Source organism: Motacilla alba, chromosome 19 (genome assembly GCF_015832195.1).
Source record: "Motacilla alba alba isolate MOTALB_02 chromosome 19, Motacilla_alba_V1.0_pri, whole genome shotgun sequence".
Taxonomy (NCBI): domain Eukaryota; kingdom Metazoa; phylum Chordata; class Aves; order Passeriformes; family Motacillidae; genus Motacilla; species Motacilla alba.
The window spans coordinates 4,066,332-4,085,506 of NC_052034.1; the positions used below are offsets into that span (position 1 = coordinate 4,066,332).

The 19,175-nt window shown below is 41.6% G+C and overlaps 1 protein-coding gene across 2 annotated transcripts in view; it reads right to left on the reverse strand.

The window, feature by feature from the left end:
* Nucleotides 1-19,175, reverse strand: part of TAOK1 (TAO kinase 1) — a 69,467-nt gene that overhangs the window by 48,722 nt on the left and 1,570 nt on the right. The gene's annotated exons all lie outside the window — the stretch shown is intronic.

A 19,175-nucleotide genomic window follows, 5' to 3' on the forward strand; every position in this document is an offset into this window, starting at 1 on the left:
AGTGCATCACCTAGAGCCAGCTCTCCAGGGCCACGTCTCTCCAGCCAAAGAGCACATGTTATAAGGGACCCAGTGTGGGAGATGCTGTGCTGGCAGCACACTGGCCAGGAAGAGGTTAGCAAGAGGCCAGTTGATGAGAGTCAATTAAATCCAGAGGCAAAAATACTGGGAACTCCAGCTGCCCATAAAAAAAATTAGTCAGATATCCTAATGGGACTTGAGTTTAAAGAAACCTTTTCTTGACCCCTAAGCAATTCTGTCCCAGAACAATAAATAGAGTAAACGTAAGCAAATTAGCTATTTTGGATTCAGCATAAATAACTCAGAAATAAGTTTCTAAAGCTCACAACATAGATAATTACCCTTGAGAAAAGAAGTAATTAAAAAGTGGCAGTATCACTATAGTTTTTGAAAAGAGGCCTGAAAGAAAGCAATTCAAAGTCTTTCTGGTCAATCAGTAAAAAAAAAAGAAAAAAGAAGAAATGTTTAAATTGAGCTTGCAAATGAATTCCCTGGAGTGCAGAACACTGCCCAGTCCCACAAGAAGCTGCCTCCAACCCTCCAGTCCACAGGTCAGATCCTTATTTGAGCAAGTATAAACCTGGCAAAACTGATGCCAGTAGGAAGAACCTGAGGCAGAAAATAAAGCCAAACACAAACAGAAAACCCCAGGAGAACTCAGTGAGATTCTGTAGGAACAACCTGACAAACCAACAGCGAGAAGCCTCGGGCAGTCACCCAGCCTGACAAAAAACCCCACAGGGGAACAAGGGAACAGGAGAGAAAGTAAATAACCTGCACAAAGAAGATAACTGGGTATAAGGTGCTGTCATAGATCAAGACAGCTGGTCCCTCCATAAACACTTAAATTAAACATTACTGACCTGTAGGGACGAGTAAGCAGCTGCCCTAAAGTCTGACGTAGTTCCAGAGTGACGTACAGCTTTTGTCACAGCTGCTGTCCCCTTCCAGCAGCTGCTCCAGAAGGTCCCAACAATGGCTGCAGCCAAACTGAACAGAAGAATTAACTGAACTATTAATTAGTGGGAGCAACATGCTAATCACTTGGTGACTGTGCTACGCTAAGAAGCAAAAAACAAACCATTTATGCACTAGACTATATGTCATTAAAAGAACAGAACAACTCAAAAGAATATTCAAAAAGAAGTGGAAAAAGTACACAAAATTACTGTGAGAATTAGTCATAGGTGGAGAACAGAATCATCACCTCTGAATTGATACAAAACTAAAAAAAGCAAGAGGTCAGATAATAATTACATTACATTTTGAACAAGAGAAAAGGCTCTTGCAACCAGAGTGACCATCTGCACTTAAGATCTGGATGGGAGGGAAAGGTACATGACATGTTTTATTTAGGGCAGCTGACAGCATCAAAAAGTACACAGGTACCTTAAAAAAGAGCATGAATGAGCAACAAGACAGGAGATGAAAGGTCAAAAAAGTAAAGAACTGTAAAGCAAACATCTACTCTCAAACTAAACATAACTCAGGAGCCAAACCCGCTGCAGAAAACTCAGCAGAAATTACTGCACAATTATGCCAAAGACAATGTCAGACTGGGTTTTTTTTAAAAACAAGACGAAGAATTAATCAGAAAAATAACACGGATTTTCTGACAGTACTTGAAGAAGTCTCTGCCATGGGCTGCTCCTGGAGATTATTCTTCATTCACATATAGCAGTAAAATGGAAGTACAGTAAAAAAAGCCTTAGAAATGGGAAGTTGCAAATGCCTAAAAAGACAAACTAAGCTTGAGCAGAAAAGGTGTAAGAGTAGTTAAAAATCATAAATAAGGTCACGATAAGTGCTCAGACTTCAAAACCAAAGGGAAAAGCCATAAACTATAAGAGCAACATGTTTGTAACAGAGCAAAGGAATTCAACCAATCAAGGTATGAACAGCAAAATTAACCTCCAGAAATGACTGTAAGGCACTGAGCCCAAGAGACAGAAACACTGCTTTTTAAAGCAGACATTTACATGAGTAAGAACATCCTCAGCCAGGTCAGGTGAGGTATTCCTGGATGCTCCTGGCACCGCTTCCGAAGCACCCAGGTTGTCACCGCTGCCAGGGACAGCAGATAGGACCAGACAGGCGAGGTATCAGAACCTGGGTGACAATTTTTATGCTGCTTTTCTTCTAGGGTCAAACGTGCACCATCAAAACACACCTTGCTATGAAAAAAGTCGAATTCGTGTATCACAGGATTTCATAAAATATAGGATTACTATTATAAATAGAAAAAAGGTTTATTGAAGGCTGCAGGGAAATAAGGAGAGGTTCTAGGAAGGTGCAGGTATGTGATGGCCCTTCAGCACTGGGCACAGGCAGAGAAACCCTGTCAGAACAGATGACCAGTGAAAGATTATTCTGTTCTCTAGGAGTGACCAACCCATTGCAGCACACAGACACTGGCAGTGCAGCAAGGATTTATAACTGCTCACCTATGTCTGTAACATAAAGTACAATCAAAAAGGGGTTCAAACATATTTCAGCTTCAAAAGAGTTTAAAACCTTTTATAGCTGTTAAATCTGTGCTACCAGATTATCTGCAGCCATAAATGGGGTAGCTTTAATGAGCAATTATGTCACACGTTTCTAGAGCCCGTGAGCACCTCCTTTCCTGCTGGAATTCCCCAAAGTCATGGCAATTTGCTTTACTCCAGCTCAGGTTATTTTTTTTCCCAGTCTTCACATGACTAAGCAGAACCATTTCCTACACAGCATACAACAAGGGGAAGAGGCAAACAACCAAAACCAACCAAAACCAAATTTTAAAAATCCTGGTTTTTTACTATTCTACCTACTAGAAGAAATGCCTCTCCACCGGTTTATGCAAGGTCTGAATCCCTTCTCTTTATGCTTTTCACTTAAAACAAAAAACAGTTCTCAGGATGTATTAAGATAACAAGCATAACCTTTTAATTTGATGAGTTTTATCTGCTTTCATGGGGAAAATGCCCATTTCAACTAATACACTAAACAATTTGTGTACAGATACACAGAGTATGTCTCAATTGCATTGTTAAGAACAAGGACTGAAGGTCCAATTAAGTCCTGCTCCTGCTATTTTAAGCAACTTTATAACAGAATCCAATCATCAAATAACAACCAACTCCTGAGAACTTCTCAAAACCACTACTCTGATTACAAGGCTGCTCCAGAACCCCACTCCTATTTTGATTAGGAACCAATTGAAGATTAAGAACTGATTAAGACTGATTCACAGATCTATTACTGTAAGTTTACACTGCCTTACTCTTTTTTCCCACACAGGCATTAGTGTTTAAAGAGTTTTCCTCCCTTTTCAATACTGAGGGATAAGCACAAGGAGAGATAGAACACTGTCCCCTTAAGCCTGTTAGCTGAAAAAAGCCAGTTTTGTCTCCCTTTATGACGCAGGAGAGAGAACTGACTTCCCAGACCATCCTAACAGCCCTTCCTCACATCTGTCCCAAATGAAGCTTTTTTTTTTCTAAATCCTCCATCACCATTTTCCACATCTGCTTATTTCCTAGATATGTAGCACTAAAGTTTAACACTCACCATGGTATCAAGAGATATTTTCAAGTCTTTTGCATCTTTCAATTTCTAACCAATAAACCATATTTTTCTATTTCATATCTTTATATATAATAATGTATTTTTATATTTTCTGTATGCCATTATATACTTGCTGTTGCATGACCATTCACTTTGCACTATTCCATTTAAGTCTCCCTACTGCAAATCCTCCAGCTCATTCAGTCCTGCCAGAGACTCCAGTCCTCCTCTGGACTGAAAACGTCTCCCATTTCTGCACAGTAAATTCCATTGACACAGTCCTTTCACATGTACATCTAGACTAAAACACCACTTAAAACTGTCTGAAGACTGGACCTTGAAAAGTTAGCAGCAGTTTTGCTCCAGCCCACGTTTCCCCACTAGGACCAACTCATCCTCACACCATTACACTGTGCTTGGCTTTAAGAAATCTCCATCATGCTGCTGTGCCCTGTGGTGTCCTGACCCACACCTCCATGGGATGGACTGTACTAACAGTAATCATCCAGCCTGGACACTGCTTGCTCCATCAGCTCTCCAGCAGCCCTGTCCTGTTGAGGATAATCCTCATAACCCACCTGTCCCCAACCATGGGAAACACTGCAGAAATGGTTTTTCAATCAGACATGAGGGTAGGCATAGAAAACATATCCTTGCTGCAGATGGAGAAGGGGATCAGAAGCGTGCAAGAACCACAATCCTTCCCACTCCTGTGTCAACAGCTGCCCCACATTCCTACCTGACACTTCCAAGGATGCTCTTGCTCCCCCATCATCTTCCCCAGCTGCTATGGCTGGGCAAGACCTCACCATCACCAAACTGCTGTAACAAACACAACAGCTTCTGGCACAGACTTTACCAGGCACCAGCTGCACTGCCCCAAATCCAGCCAGACAAGGAACCAACAGTGGGGAGGGGGAAACTGGTTGTGTGATGCTGGGAATGAGTCCCACATCCATGGCTGAGCACCCTCGGCCTTTGAGCAAGGAGGGAGGCAGGAGCCAGAGCAGAGGGCAGCAGCAGCTTGCTCCCAGCCCACATGCTCGTGGTCTGTCCAGCCAGCATCTATCCTGCCCTTCCAGCAGCTGGGTGGGAACAGAGACTTCCCCATCCTGGCACAGTAGGGAGGTACATGGTTTGTTTACCCAGAATTTTTGGGCATGTCTGCTGAAATTCCAAAACCCCAAAGATTTGTTGTAGAAGCTCTGATGTCACTTTTACACAGGAACACACATCCTGGCAGTGGGAAATGAGACTGATGCAGGAGAAGTTTGTAAGGGCCTGCTTCCCAAATTCTGGTAGTCACAGGTTTGTGTGCTACATTACAGCTGTTCTGATTGCTGACATCTCATCTCTTATGTACTTATATACCCATTACCATAGTAACCAAATTCCTCAGAACATATAATGCAATTTTTGTATCTGGTGTATTAGAACAAAATTATTAAGGTTACAAAGGCAAGCATTCCAAAATTAGAAAGTGTCAGAATTCAGACTGCCATCTCCCTTGCCAACCCATCTTCTTTTGCTGCCTCCCTCCCCATCTCCCAGGCTCCCAAGTCACCTCTCCTGCAAACCTCCAGCTCCAGTTCTCCATCAGCTCCAGCTCCTTTCTCTCTGACCCCTCTGCAGTCCCAGTTTCACTGTACTCTGTCCTGACATATTCTGATCTCTCCCCTCTCATCTGACTTTCATACCTCCTGCATTCACACCAGGCATTTTCCTCCTCCACACTGCCTGAGTGCTCTCCAGGAATGATTCACTGAACACAGGACAGATTCCTGACAGTCTAGGAACTGGAAACAAGAGGAGCCTCTCTTGCAGGAAAAAGTCCTTCTGATCTCTTAGACCAGGGCTGGAGCATCTTCTGCTGCTCTCCAGGGATAACTGCCTGCTCCAGCACTAGGAGCTGCAAAATGTCTCAGCAACACTCAGTGCTGCTTCACCCTCTTATTGCCACTGCAAAGATGGGTCCCGCTGGGGAATACACCCCCATTTAAGGGAGTGCTTGGCAAATGCAGAGTCTCCATCTTGATGGGACTCAACATAAACAAATTAACCTTTATACTTTACCTGCCTATAGCATTATTTTATGCACATAAATATATTGTTAGGAGGAAGACACATGCATGGAATGCTTAAGAGCTGTGTTTTCTCTGAACACCAGCACCCGCAAGCACTGGGGAGTCAGGAGTTGAATCCACTGCAGTGGAACATACCTGAACATTCAGCACATCTCTCCTTACAAGTTTCCTAAAAAGTCCATCAAACCACAGGCTCAGACATCCTTGTGCATGACTGCCTCTCCACTAGAGAAAAAGGTTGAGCTGATACATCATTCTGCACACACAGAAGGTAAATGACTACGCCTTTTCTCCAAAAACCTGCTTTTAAAAAATTATCTGTATCTTTTTTGGTTTGGCAGTATTACTAACTGTCCTGAACACAACGGATGAAAGAGGAGGGTCAACATCTGCACCTGAAGCAAACAGCTGGAACAACAATTCATAAACACTGCCCATAAAGCAGGTTTAATGCCCAAGATTCATTCTACCTGGGTTAACTCTTACTATAAGTATTTTTTTAAAATTTTCTCTTTTACACCAACTCTTCAGCTCTCAACTAAAAAATGCATCACTTTTTTCTGGTCTGAAGAGAGAAGGAAAGACCTTAAGCCACTTGTATGTCTCTACCAAGTGCTACAGCATTTTAAGGCAGGAATGGCAATTTCAGCTAATGTAGAAACACACCCATCCTAAATTTGACAGAAAACTGTAATCAGAAATTGGTCTGTTTCAACAGCACAAATCCAAACACCTCTATACTTCACAGGTTCTTTGTGTGCTCACACATAAAGCCACTTAATCCAGCTGTTCTCAGCAATCATTCACAAAAGCAAATGAATGAAAAAGAAATAATTAGCAACCATTTCCACTCCTACCCTTTAACTGAGGGGAACAATAATTTGACTGCTTCAGTCAATGGACAAAACTATTTTCTGTGCATTTAAACAGAAGGTTAATTGAGATATGGTGGAACCAGCTCTCACATTTGGACTTTCTGAAAACAAGGTTGTCCTGCCTTTTTCAAGGACTTTGGCCTCAGCTTTTTCAGGAAGTGAGGCAGAAAGCTTCCAACAGGTGACTTTTCCAAGACTGAACTGATCTTCAGGAGATATAAAGGAGTAGTGTTGCAAACAAAAAGCCAATTAAACCGATCTTATTTTTCTCCTTAAGCATTCCTGGTGGCAGGGAGTGGGCTGGAAGGCTGTGGCCTGGCCTGGGCCAGGCTGGACAGCCATGCTGGCTGATCTGAAAGCAATCAGTGATTTGGTCCAAGCTAAACCACGCTGCTCAGAGCCACAAAATCATGCCATCGAATGAAGGATGGGAGCTGCAGATGATTAAAGCTACTACCCAGAGCAATAACCTCACAGCACAGCTGGAGCAGGACTGAGCTCTACGGTTTGAAGGGCCTCCTTAAAATGGTCTGCAAATATGTGACAGGAGGGGCCTGGCTCTAGCAAGACATGAAGAAGCAAAGCATCAGGGAACAAGGACAGTCACAAGAACAGTTCCCAGAGAGCAGTGGCACAAGGGATCTTGCCAGAGAGGTGTTAGAAATTTTCAAAAACCAGTCACCCGCTGGTTTGTTTTAGTGTTGGGTTTGTGTTTGTTTTCTCCTCAAAAAAAAAAGGGGGGGCTTAATATTCTTTCTCCATTTTCATTTTGGCAAATGGACAACTCACATCACACTCCTCTTACATGACACCTCCCAGAGAACTTCCCATTCTCCTGGAGAATTTATCAAACATTTTTATACAAGGCAGAAGAAGTTGGCTGCATTAGAGTTTCAATACTAGAGTGGTAAATCTTTGCAGAAGAACAGCTAACTTGGTGAAGAACAGAATCATGACCATTAACATCTTCTGCCTCGAGACTCTCAGCCTGCCTCCAGTCAGAGAACATGGGGGCCAAAGGCTGTCTCTGCTCCAGCAGCTGTTTGGAGGTAGATGTTATCAAATTCCTTCCACATCTCTTTAGATTTCAGGAGACAAGCGCCCACATCACACACCAAAAACCACCCTCACATCCTTTTGTCAGGCAGCTCCCTGAAGGGGCACAGAGAAAGGAGGAGCTCCTCACCCCAAGAGGCTGCCTGTGAAGGGCACAGCTAGGGTGTAACAGCAGAATAATACAGGAAATTTTTGCACTACTGCAGTCTGCACTGCACCTTCTCCAGGGATAAATAAAATTCTGATCTCCACAATCTCCATGGCTGTCAATCTGACACCTTTTGTGAATACTAAATTCACACATACAAAGAACTTTCTCCTTTGTAGGTTCTGAAGCATCTCACATGCAGTTTCCTACTGGTAACGGAACAAGCAGCATAATTTCATACCTGGCAATTTGAAGCCTCTTTCAGCAGTTTGGGATAATGGATTATGCCTTTTGTTTGTCAGTAGGAACAGACAAATAAGAGGGAAAAAAACAATGGTAAACTTTCAAGCAACAATTCCTGTATTAGAAGAAGAGCTATTTTCTGACTGTTCCTGTTGGCTAAGAAACAAAGGGAACATCAGGTGTTCATTTCATAAATTCTAAGGATCTGGGATTTTTGAACTGGGAAAGTAGGACAACCTCCTGATACCTTGGGCAGATACATCCCTAACAACCAACCAGCAAAAAGCAAGAACTGCTCCCTCATCATGCATGCAGCTCACCCCAGCAGCCCAGCTGGACAGGGAGCTACTGAGAGCTCAACAGGCCATGCCAGAAAACACTATTTACTTTTTGGACACAAGCTATAAAGAGCAACCAAGAAGTAATTAAGGTTCTTGAACATAACAGGGCAAAAAATATCAGCTCCAGTGTTGCTCACTGCCCAGAAGTTTTTACTACATCTGGACAGCTTCTCAGAGACCACCAGCCCATCCTCTCACTACCAATACCCAGTTTAGAGCCTCCAAAAGCCTCAAAATGCCTCTCTGCAGATTATTTTGCAAAGTCATTCTGAATGAGGGAATATCTAAAGCTCTAGCCTGAGAAAGAATAAACCTATCCATGTTTACAGGAACTGTATTGCTCAGTATAGCTAACAAGCTGCATGAGAGCCAACTGCTGCCAGGCCACAAAAGGGCTCCCAGAAAGAAGGAAAAATTCCAATACATTCTTATATGAATATAATTCCAAAGGCCTGAATAAAAATCATCCTGGTTATATCAGCCCAGCAGTTGGTTTTGGCTGCTCCCCTGACTCTGGCCAGGGCCCAAAAGTAATCTTGGTGGAAGGCTGCTGCTAGTACTACCTTGATATCTATACAAACATCTCAAATGTATGGGACAGTTCCCTGGTAGAAATTCACATAATCATGGCAAGAAGACACTGTGGAGTGTTCATTTAAATATCTCCAAAATAATCCAAACCAGAGAAAGATTATATTAAAAGATATAAGATCTTTGAAACAAGGAATATTTGGATATTCATAAAGTGCCCCTATGTTTGCATCTGGCACAAAACACACATCCATCCTTCAGCAAGGCAGGAAGGAGTTACTTTTGAGAACTTGATAGTGAGAACTGAAAAGAAATAACTCTGCTTCTCTCACTCTCTTTTTCTATTAAGCTAATTCCTGTTGTATAAAGTCAGCTTGAAAGCTCCTTTCAAAGAAAAAGGGGGAGGGAGGATAGGAAGAATCAGATCTGCTTGTTTTTTGCATTTGACATTCAGGTCTCGTCACCCTGTTTTGTTTTCCTGGAGGACGCGGCGGCGCAGACCTCGCAGAATGATGACATCACACCTACAAAAAAAAGCAAAACCCAAACAGGAGGGAAGCAGCTCTCCCTCAAACAGCTCAGAACACCAGCTCTGCTTCTGGCTGGTGCCTTCTGGATAATTCAAAACTCAGTGGGTCTGAGAGTAATCAAATATTCCCTTCAGACCCCTGGCCCATGTGAGCAGCCCATGAAAATGGGGAACAGTCCTCCTGCTCCTCTCCAGCCCAGGCAAAATCAAGTTAAAAAGTGTTTAGCTACTGCTCCCCTCTAGAGATACCTTGAACACTACATTGTTTTCTGCCTGTTTATACCTGTTTTTATTGTTGGTTAGGAGTTACACAGGCAGGTGGCTTTTACCATGATGAAATAAAGCAAAGTACAGCATGTTTAAGTCACTCAGCAAACTGGAAGCTGCTCTTTCTGAAATGCTTTATAAAGTTATTTTTTTTTCTGTATGAGGCAGGCATTCTGAGCAGCATCCTCCCTGCAGAGCAAGGAGCCATGCTGCACCACGAGCAGAGGAACTGCTAGGTGTGCATGCATGCAGAGTGCAGCACCTGCACAGGATAAAAACACACCTCTTGTGGAGAAAAGGTGTTCATACCTTGTCTGTATTTATTAAAACTTTGAAAGAACATGTGCACTCATTGCTCCACGTCGAGATTTACCCTTCATGTAATACCTGAACCCAACAGATCGAGATGATTGGCAAGCTCAAAAATAACAGGTTTTTAGTGAGAAATACCTGCCAAATCTTGGAACAAAATGTCCATTTAAGACACCAAACTAGATACCACACGACCACTCTCCTTGCTTCTAACAATTTATGACTTAATTTTCACAACAACAACAAAAAGCAGGAAAGAAACAAAGAGAATTACAGAAGTGGAAATTACTAAATATTCAGTGGTCAGGTGGTTCCACTTACACCTACTGAACAGCACAATGGTGACAAAGCATTTGATTGCTTTTGCTGTGATTTTTTGGTAATTGAACATGAAACTAAGAAGACTGCCATCTCTACCTTATGTACAAGCTGAATTCAAACAGAACTCTAATAATTCCTCAAAGCAGCAAAACAAACTCAGACTTGCTATTAACTCAGGGACAATGCTCCACCAGGAGCATCAGCTAACCAGGGGTTATTCTCAGCTTTTGTCCTCAAAAATATTTTTTAAATATGCCTTCACAGAGGATCTCACATTCCTCCCCAGAACTCAAACGTCTTGTTATTACTCTACATTAAATACTAAGAAAAGGTTCTTCATCCAGAAGGTGTTTGGGCACTGGAACAAGCTCCTCAGGGAAGCAGTCACAGGCAGAAAGCTCAAGAAGTGTTTTGACAAAGATCTCAGGCGCATGGTGGGATTCTTGGGGCACAGGAGCTGGACTTTGATGATCTTTGTGAGTCTCTTTCAACTCAGAATATTCTGTAATCATCTACCCTGAGAAATCCTCTCATAACAATGACTGATTTCAAACCTAATGCAATTACAGATTTCTGTAAAGCAGCTGATGTTTTCTATAGAATTTTACTTCCAACAGTAAAACAGTAAATGCATTCCAGTGTCTATCTGAAGATCTCAATCTCCTGCCCCAGCAATCAAAAGGAAGGAAAATGAAACAAGCAACTGCCTTTAAGGAAGCATCAAAAACAGGTGGTAACTCCAATCCAAGGTGGAATTCTGCTTCTAAGTTTGAAGTCTGAGCTCTGTTGTCTTGGATGGGCCCAATGGAGCGTGCTGAGTCCTGCTGGGTTGACTCTGGAGACCAGTCAGGACAGTCGGACAATGACCATCTCTGTAATTTTCTGTTTACATATTTACAGAATGTATTTAAGTGGTGAGACCGTATGTGTCATGTCCTTAGAAATGCTAATCACAGGCATGAAATCACATACAGAAAACCCCTAAATCAGCAGGTGCTCACTGCCTCCAAACCAGAAAATAAGCAGACAAGTAGAATCACAACTCACACCATCCTCTCCTTCCACTCATGCTGCTCCATATCATCCTTGCTTCCCCAACACCTATGTAAATAGGTAGGTAGGTTTTGCAACAGGCATAATAAACAAGTATGAACTACTTCAAACCAGCACAGGTAACATTAGTTTCAAAGCTGAAAGCAGCTTTTGGAGAAAGCTTGCTAAGTTTCACACTCCACGTCTCTGGCAACAGGGAACAAAAATCCCTCAGAAAAACAAGGTCTCAAAATACTGAGCACTTTCACACAGGTACTCAGACTTCAAGGTTTTAATGCTTCTTGGGGGTTATTCTAGTTTAAAAGGATGACTGAAGCAACAAAATTCCTAATTTTATTATTTCCAGGTAAGCCTCAGCTATTTTACTGCAAAGATATGCCCTAAATGAATCCTCACACTGCAAACCTCTCTGCAGAGACAGGAACAGTAGAATCTAGAACAGATGAGAGTTACTGGTGATGAGCTGAGCAATGGCTCACTCTGCAATGCTTATGGATTCCCAACAGGCACAGGGGCTGGAAGCTCCTCTTCCATCCCAGGGCACCAGGTGAGAAGCCTTTCAGCTTTTTACAGCAGCGTGCATTTGCATTACACAATAACTAGACCCTGAAGAAAAGGTGAGATTCAGCTGTGGCAGACTGCACAAACAGGGTGAAAAGATACACTCTGCTTCCACAGATCTCCATAAAAATGTCCAGACAATACCCAAGTCTTTCAATTTTATATGCACAGGAATGTTTTTCAGTTAGATGGGCAGTCCCTGGTTATCCCTGTGCGTGACTGACTTAAAAAATGAAGAACTTACGTTTGTTGTTCATCAAGTTCAGGGACTGATTTACAATGCATTAAAAGCCCTTTTCAGATTTATGTAAAGATAAAAATCAGCAAAAAGTCACATCATAATAACAAAGAATATTAAAAATTTCAAGATTTAGCCAGCTTGTTCATGACCAGCATTAAACTGCCATTATGGTAAGAAAAATCTACATAGTGCTCCTATGATGAAACAAGAAACCCCATCCCCCTGCATTTTCAGCAGGCCAGGCAGACTTTCAGAGGGAGATCTGGGACAGTGGTGCTGCTGAACTTTGAGGTCTGTGTTGCTCCACCAAACCCCACAGGCAAAGCAGCATCTCCTACACTTCTGCTTCCACCTCACAACCTGGGAGGTGCTGATGCAAACTGGGAACCAAGGAGACAAATTCTTCTACCCCAACACCACAAGCCATGCTGAGCAAATTACTCATTTCTCCACCTGTACTTCAGTACCCCCACCTTATAAATGTGGAAAATAAATATGCCTTTATCATCCATTTGAATATCTTGAGATTTGTGGATGAAATTCAGAGCACGGCATCACTATTATTATCCTGCCAATTCAGAGAAAAGTATAAAACCATCACATATGCAAGGTAATATTTCTTTGCTATAGCTTAAATTTCTGTTTGTGTATTAATATTTCATTTCTCATATTAATTATAACTACTTCTGTTTAAACATAAAATATTTGTAATACCTACAGAAATACATTGTGATTATAATAATTTATAGTCACTAGAGTAATTCATTTTCAGTACCAGAGATTCCCACAGCAATGGGAAGAGTATTCAAATGAGGATCACACACCCTGGTGCTGGATCAGCCACTGTGGAGAAACTCCAGAGCCCAGTGTGATGGCCCACCTGCACAGTGCTCCACAGTTACCAATCCCAACAACAGAGGAAAACATAAGAGACTTAAAATAATGTGCTAATTAGTATTTTCAAGATATAAGAATTGTTCAAGAAAAAGCACTAAAATATTGGGGAAAATTTAGAGGCTTTTCCAAAATATTTTTTAAAACTGGGCATGAAAAAGTCCACATCAAATTTTTATTCAATAAACTAGCAAATAATTCTTTAAATGTTCTTTATGGTTTTGTGACTAATTATGAGCTAGTGAAGGTAAATCATGTACTTTATAAGTAAACTATTTTCACGTTAGTCTAGTATTCAAAGCACTCTGCATGTTATTGTCAAATCAGGAACGAATCTTTTGCCCAGTCTTGTTTTTGCAAATAAATTTACATCATCAGTATTGTAATGAAATCAAAGCAAAGGTGAGGATGAAGACTTCCTTCTTCCATAACATTTTATTTTGGATAAAAAAACCATGTATTCAGACGTCTTCTTAAGTACAGATTATCTTAGTGTTTGGCTCCCTGTGCTCTGTCCCTCCAGTCAGCAATAGAAATGTTGAATTCTCTGGTCAGTTCAGGACATATGTGTAGGCTGATCTGCTAAGAATGTGGTCAACTACTGAGCTAGCAGCTGACAGCAACATCTTCTGAGAGCAGGAGAAGGAAGTATCTCCAGTGACTGTCATGCAACCACCTAAATTCAGCCCCAGCATCCTCCCTAAACCCTCTTCCCCCACCTCCATGAGCACTCAAATTGGTACAGATCTGGCCACTCAAGGTGGCTTTTGGAATGGAGATGCTCTAGGATTTCCTTGCCCATGTATTGTGTCAAATGAAGGGAAAAATAACCTTCCATCACTTACAAAGGACAGATGATCAGCATTCAGATGGGTTTGCCTGCATTCTTGCTGCAAAACGGGCAGGTCCCAGCAAGAATTAAAAGGAGGTTCTACCACACACCTCCAGCCAGAGACTAACCTAGTTTTAAACACTTCAAAGCATGTGTTAGAGGGGGGTTTGTGTGGAAAGGGAAGAAGGAAAATTAAGCCAAAAACACAGGTAAGAGTTCAGGGTTTGCCTATATGGCAATTAACCCATAATAAAAATGGAGCTTGGCATTCTTTGCAAGGCACTGCCTCTGAAATGTATCATTATTTCCTTCCCAACTCTGACATGCACTTCTAGGAGACAGCAGGAATTTTTGTCAAGGCCAAGGTTACCCTCTTTTTTAACTGAAGGTGCAAGACTTTATAAAAACCCCAATCTAAGAGCCTGGCTGCATACCCAGATGTACCGAGCCAGTATAAAGGGGGGTTTGTACCAGCTCAGCTGATGCCAGCAAAAATCAGATCACTGCACCTTAGTCTTTATGGGTGGCAAACCCACATTACTGCAGTCAGTCCAGCACATAATTCTCAAGACAAGACTTCGCTATGCAAAGACTAATTTAAAAAGCTCAAGGAGACACAGGAGAGTGATGGATTAAAGGCAGAAGATCATGTGCTGTGCACAGACCCTGTGTTCTGTTTGACCCTCAAAGAGGGACACAGCTTACCTAGGGGTACAGGGCAAAATCATACCAAAATAGATTCCAAACCCAGGGTTTAACTAGTTTGCTATCTAGGCCAGGAAACAGTTCTGGAACACATTTAACACAGTTTAATCGCATCAAATCACAGCTGGCCCAGAACTGATTTTAACAACTGTCAACTGCTCCTTGAAACAGGCAAAGCCAAAAAGAAGATCACAGCACACAGTTTACAAAGAGCACAGAGACAACCCAAACATCCAGAGCAGCAGCAGCAAAGCAAGGCACATTCAAATCCCATGATCTTTATTCAGATTGGGTTACAAGGAAGTGGGAACTGGGAGGAGTTAATGTTAGTGACAACTGCAAGCCAGAACTAAAGTAGAAACATGTTGCACTGCCACCGGGACATAGCTTGAGAAATCCTAATAACTGATGGAGAAAGTTACTGCACTACTTACTGGATACCCGTGGCCTATTTGAGAAACAGCACCAGCAAAAATAACCTCTCCTCTCATCTCGGCTGGGGAGGGAGGACAGCCACCAATTAAAAGGGGACCGAGGTGGGAAATGAGAATTGCATATAAAGAATGGTGAAGGAGGCAAAAATAACAAATATGTGCAATAGCACATGAGATTCTTTCCAAGAAATCTCAGTACAACATTTCTCTGGGCATGGGCTCATGGGTCTGTTACTGCCCTTGAACAGTGGAATGTCAGGGAAGAGGAAGGATTGCTGGGTGCTTGAAAACAGACTGAACACATGGATGGGGAGCAAGCCAAAAGTGTTACAAGAAATGGGCCCTACACTTTCAACATACTTGCACTTACATATTCCTCTTTCCCATGCTCCTGGACCCCAAAGCTTTCTAGACATCAGAAATCAGGCAGAGCAGAGTGAAATGGAGCTGAACCAGCAATGCAAAGGGAAGGACTGATCCTAAGGACCTAAGCCCTCAAAATCTGTGACTAGCAGTGCTCAACTAATGGCACAGGGCTAAAGGAAAATAAAAGAAGTTTTAAAATTTAGGTGAACTAAGTGAAAGGCTGAAAGCAACTTTATTCACATTTTAAGAAATCAAGTGTAATACATACTGGCTTTCAGTCTAAAGCTATAGCAAAAATCTCTGAGATTAACAGCAAACATCAAAAATTGTCCTTTCAAATATGGAGTGATAAAGCTGACATGCAATAAAAGCTTCCCATGAAACTCACAGGACTGTTCCCCCACATTCTGATAGGAGGCTGCCCTGTAAACATGCTGAACTCAATGAGCGTAGGAGAAAACCGTTTTTATAAAATTACATCTCACTCTAAAGAAAATATTTGTGTGGCTGTAGCCAGGAGTGTAATAAGGTTCATTGGAAGATCACAGGCACAGAAAACTGAAGAGCCTGCCAGCTTTAGAGTTTTGTGACTTTTAATTTTTTTCCTCAAGATGTAACTTTTCCCTCAAACAAAACACTTCCAGCCTTTTCCATCCTAAGGACAATAATCAATATGTAAATTTCATGCTGTCACCCCATCCTGACCCCTCAAGAAATATCAAAACTGTTTCCAGCCAAGCAATACACCAGGCAAAACTACAAGCTACTGTCCAGTTGTATTAAGAAGCCATCATCACTCTAACTTATGTTGGACTGTCCTCACCAACCCCTAAGAGAAAGGAAACCTCACCTCCAAGCCACAGGTGTGTAACTAATGCTGCAGATCTGTCCTCAGCAAGCTCTGATTAAACTGGAGAAACTTCTCTGTTTAGACAAAACTTATTGCTGCTTTGGCAATTTCGTGTTTTGTTTACAGTGGCTACCTTGCCTTTTCTTCTGGCAAAGAAACAAAGATTTAGCAGAATGTGAAAAAAAAAAAATCAAGAGTAATAATGCACTGACTTCTCATCAAGTATTAGAAGTTCCTAATGGCTTCCCTTTCACAATTAAAAAAAAAATACTGTAATTCCAGTGATCATCAAGTATTTGCTCAAAAATTGCTTTAAAAACCACGTTTGGAGCCCCCACTGTGCTGGCTAATGTCCATTGTGTTTCTAAGGGCCTTCAGAAAGTATTCCCTCCTCCATGTTCTGTACTGTAAATGAGCACTTAGGCAAAGAGGAAGGAATAGTGTGTAAAAGCCAACTCTGCTTTTAAACAGCTCTCTATCTTTTCCTACTATTTTCTGCACGCTTCTTCCCCTCAGACACTTTGCATTTCACCTCTGATTTCATGTTTTTATATCTTAAATTTTTTTCACAGGAAGGACTCTCCCTCTGGAACTTCACATGAGGGGTTTAGTGATTTTCTGACCCTTTGTTCATTGAATTTTTTTCAGTCTCTTCTCCACAGAGAAATCAATGTATAATCAGCAATTCCTCAGCATGTTAAAGGACAATAAAAACAAAGAATCCTGAAACCTAACCACTACAAGTTTAGCAAAAAGTGCCCTCAGCCACCACTGTCTTTAAAGCTCATTGCTGGCTGTGGTGGTGCAGCCCAACCCCTGGGGTTGTCTCTAACCTCACCTCACTGTGCACTCAGCCATTTCAGATCACCAAGCTGACACAAAACTTTATTTTTCCTTATGTTAGCTTTCTGCTGGTGCAGGATCAAAGAGCAGAGCCAATGGAATGACACATGGAGAAGCAGGTGGGGGACAGGACTGCACACCTTAGTAAGGAGAACTTGCCAGAGAGCACCAGGCACATACCAGGGCTTCATCCTGCACCGTGTCCATCCAGAAGGAGCACTTGGTGGAGAAGAGTAGGACACACTCAATATTACAGAAGAAAAGACAGATGTGGGTCTCAGAAAGTATTAAATCATCCTGCTCTGTGCTGCTACAGGCAAGCTTGTCCCAAGCATGGTTAACCAGGAGAGGACAGAACTGAAACCTTGCTGTCAGACCCAGGAAACTTTCCAGTTCAGACATGATTCCAGTCCAGGGTTGAAGCTCAGCTCTTCCCTTTGTCCAGGTTCACAAAAGGAAATAAAAGTAAAATCCTTGACACTACACAGCACACTTGAACAGGGAAAAGGTAATGGCCACCCAGCACCACTGCCATTCAGAAGACAAGAGCGTGGCCTACACCCCTGGTAACACCAAAGATTTTTATAATTTTTAGTATGCACTTCAATCTAACAGTATGCTGTTTACCTGATTTGAATATGAACAGGAACACAACAGAAAATGCTTCTAAGATAGGATCTTAGTGATTATGGGAGTGTTCTCCAAAACACACCGAGAATGGAATAAGACAAGTGGTATTTACCATAGCTTCCTCACCACTTCTGGATCACAAAGAGAGCCAGATCAACCCTGATTATCTTCTTACTTGACAAAATACCTATACTGTCAAAAAAACTTCTATGAGGCATGTTTTGCAAATGACCTTACTCCCTACTAAGCTAGATCAGAAGTATATCCTTGCAGAAGTGACAGACATGAGACAACAGCAGCAGTATATCCAGTCTCTCTTTGCTAGAAAGAAAATTACACCTGAAAACCAAGTACCTGGAAACCACCTGATGTTGAGTATGCGAGGGTTGTGTCAAAGTGGAACTCACTACTGCAGAATCAGCTACCTACAATATCTTTAAAACAAATCTCTGAAATTGCTGCCATATCTATTGTTCTCTACAAAACATCCTCATTACAGGAAATCCACTACTAGGATACATCTGAAGATGTAATTATTAGTGTGATATTTGTTTCTCTTCTAATGAATCTCACCAAGCATAAAACCTGAGACTGTCCTACTACTCATTAGAAACATGTTATTCTGGAGACAAAAACTGGTGAATAGAGCTAGAGATGAAAACTGCACAATTGGAAATGTGGAAGTAAACATTTAAAGTTCTTCAGTTTAGCTCACACTGGAATTTAACAGCAGGACATAGAAAACTTCTTCAAATACTCTAACTTGAGGCCTAAGCCACCTTATCTGTACATAATTTTAATGCCAACATCTATCCTATACAGGCAACAGTTACTTCAGTCTACTTAAAAAGAAAAATAACATCCAACTATCCAAAGAGTTTTTACTTCAGGCAGTTGTATTTCAGCAAGATTAAACTTAAAATGAAGCTGTTCTATCAGAACCACCTTCTCTTCACTGAGAGATTGTTAACACAGGAGAAAAACCTTCTGTCAAGTTCAAAGGACAAACTGAGGTTCAAGTTTATCAATGTATTTCAGCCCATGGATAAAAGGAAGAGGAGTCCTAAAAATGGCAAACATACCAGTCAGAACTAGGCCAGCGTTGTGGAGAATCTAATATGAAGGCTCAAACCAATCGTTGATTAGGTTTGCCCTTGGACATAAGTAGCAGAAACTATGGCACACTAACTATGAGGAGGCACAAAGGCAAGGAAAATATAGGCTCAAGAAAAGCATAACAAAAACTGTATTTATTGCAACAGAAGTTGTTATTCTGTAATCCTGAAATATGAAAACAAACCTTCCCTAGTGTCAAAATGTATCAGTTTTCCACGGTTTTCACTATTGTGTGCTACCTGCTAAAGCTGTTTTTCAGACACTGAGAATCTGAACTATATTGTTCAATTTTATATATATAGATATATATTTGGGGTGTTATTTTTGAAACGTTTCATTTGAAGCATTCCAAGCTGATAACCTTTATCCAAATACATAA